Source organism: Triticum aestivum, chromosome 3D (assembly GCF_018294505.1).
Source record: "Triticum aestivum cultivar Chinese Spring chromosome 3D, IWGSC CS RefSeq v2.1, whole genome shotgun sequence".
Taxonomy (NCBI): domain Eukaryota; kingdom Viridiplantae; phylum Streptophyta; class Magnoliopsida; order Poales; family Poaceae; genus Triticum; species Triticum aestivum.
This window is the reverse complement of record NC_057802.1, coordinates 241,958,965-241,962,091: the sequence shown is the minus strand read 5'-3', so window position 1 is coordinate 241,962,091 and position 3,127 is coordinate 241,958,965.

Here is a 3,127-nt window from a genome sequence, read left to right as displayed (position 1 = left end):
AGGGAAAGTCTCAATGAATTCAACCCATTTAGTATGTCTACGATTCAGTTTAGCTTGACTTTTAATATGTTTCAGTGATCCATGATCAGAATGTATAACAAATTCTTTGGGCCATAAATAATGTTGCCATGTTTCTAAAGTCTGAACAAGAGCATATAATTCTTTATCATAAGTAGAATAGTTTAGACTAGGCCCACTCAATTTTTCCAGAAAAGTATGCAACAGGTTTGCCATCTTGTAATAACACACCTCCTAATCCAATTCCACTAGCATCACATTCAAGCTCAAAAATCTTATTAAAATCAGGAAGTTGGAGTAAAGGAGCATGTGTCAACTTATCTTTCAATACCGTGAAGGCTTCTTCCTGTGTAGTACCCCAAACAAAAGGCACATCCTTCTTTGTAAGCTCACTGAGAGGTGCAGCAATGGTGCTGAAATCTCTCACAAAACGCCTATAGAATCCAGCGAGGCCAAGAAAACTCATCACTTGTGTGACCGTTTTGGGCTGCGGCCAACTCTCAATAGATTCAATCTTGGCTTTATCAACTTCAATTCCATGTGGAGTAACAACATAGCCAAGAAAAGATACTCGGTCGGTGCAGAAGGTCCACTTCCCAAGGTTACCAAACAAACGTGCATCACGTAGAGCAATAAAAACAGCACGTAAATGTTCCAAATGTTCTTCCAAAGATTTGCTATAAATCAGTATATCATCAAAATAGACTACCACAAATCGTCCAATGAAAGCACGTAAAACTTCGTTCATTAGTCTCATGAAAGTACTAGGTGCATTATTTAACCCAAAAGGCATGACTAACGACTCATATAAACCAAACTTAGTTTTAAATGCTGTCTTCCATTCATCTCTCAATTTCATACGAATTTGATGGTATCCACTACGCAAATCAACTTTGTAGAATATTGTAGAGCCACTCAATTCATCAAGCATATCATCTAGCCTAGGAATAGGATGACGATAACGAATAGTAATATTATTAATGCCTCTACAATCAACACACATACGCGACGTACCATCCTTTTTAAGCACTAGTATAATAGGAACAACACAAGGACTAAGAGATTCGCGTATGTAACCTTTGTCGAGCAGCTCCTGTACTTGACGCATAATCTCCTTCGTCTCCTCTGGATTGGTACGGTATGGTGCACGGTTGGGTAGCGATGCACCGGGAACTAAGTCAATTTGATGCTCAATCCCTCGAATAGGTGGTAATCCCGGTGGCACGTCTTGTGGGAAGACGTTAGCGAACTCCTGCAAAATGATAGTGACAGCAGGGGGCAAAGAGGAAGGCACGTCCTCGAATGAAAATAATGCCTCTTTGCACACAAAAGCATAGCAAACAGATTTGCTAGAATCTAGCTCATCAATATCAGATTTGGTGGCAAGTAAACATGCACTTTTCAATTTAATTTCTGAAGCAACACTAGATGGTTTATTATTAGGCTTATTTGTTGCTCAAATTCTTTTGCCGCAATCTTATTTTCACTCTTATTTTTCTCCTGTTTTGCTTTATTAGCTCTATTAATATCATCTTTCAAAATGGAATCAGGAGTCATAGGAAGCAAAGTAATATTTTTATCCTTATGAACAAGAGTATACTGATTGTTTCTACCATGGTGTACATAATTTTTATCAAATTGCCATGGTCTACCAAGTAATAAGGAACATGCTTGCATAGGTACCACATCACAATTGATGAGGACATGACTACCTTGGATACGACCAAAAATATTGCATACATGCATATTTGTCAGGTGATTTCTAGTGCAAACTATTCAATAATCTATTTATGTTATCCAGAACAAAAATACTTCACACACTTTTGTGTTTTGTCAAATTGCAGGTGTATCGGACATTTGTACAATCCACATATGAAGATAAGGCAAAAGGAGAAGTTTAGGTTCTGTTCAAAAAGTCCTCTCACGTCACTTTTGGGCCAAGAGAAGATAGAGTCCAAGTCTCTCACGTTCTGGATTCAGATTCGGACTTCACAGACATACCTGACTCAAAACGCCAACAACTTTTTCATACGGACTCCGAATTGGGTGATTCTTTTTTTGTTGGAAACTAGATTTCGTTCTCTTTCCAACCCAATTGGATTCACCTTTAAATTCGTCCGGAGCATTGAGTTATGGTCGAAACAATCTGACGTTGCACCAGAATCCGAGTCAACTACAAGTCCAAAGGTGTTGCATCACCTCCACTTGGGCCCATGAGCCTTGTACGACCTAGGGTTGGTTTTAGGCTGCCTTGGGACGTCCTCCCACCTCCTTGGCCACCACCCCTTGCTCCTATATAAGTAGATCCATCTAGTAGCTTTTTCCTTGAAATTTGTTTAGTTAAAAGTTAGCCATTGCAACTTCGTGTACTTCGTTTGTGTCCAACGACCAGACCAAGACCGCTTACGGATTCCCACCACTATCAATACTTCATATATATTCGCAATATTCAGATTGCATTATCATATTCTTGCTCGTTCTTCGATTGCTTGCAGGAATAGACCTTCGTGGTCAGGCTGATCGTGCTTCCGGCATCGTCAGTAACCTCAGGAGATTGGTTTAGCGATTGATAAGGCGCAACGTCGTGCACGTTTGTAGTCGGATCGTCAAAGTCGACTCCACCAAATCAATAGTTATTATCTCATCGAAAGATCGGGACACCCTCGCCCCTATCAAGTGGTATCAGTTTTCAGGTTGCTCGGTGAGAATTTCAAGTTTCCCCTAGATTAGATTTATTTTCTTACCTATTGTCCAAGAAAAAGCCACAAAAAGTTAGATCTATTCATCCTTTTGTCCAAGCCAGTCTGAGCCTTTGCAATTTTCTATTCATTGTTTGCATTATTGAATTATCGGTTGCATCGTCGTGTCGAGTTGCTGGTCTTAGGGTCTAGTTCGTTTAGAGTTTCGAGTTCTGTTCGCATTAGTCACGTCGCCGCTGCATCGTTATCCCTTCTGCTGTCCACCACACCATCCATCAAATTCCACCACGTGCTACCCATAGTTCATTGTCACAATCATAGTTGAGGTCGTTCACATCTTCGCTTGATCCAATCTGCATCTTATCTAGTTTGTCTTGGAAAGAGGGAGAGAAAAAAGACAGAGAAAAAAA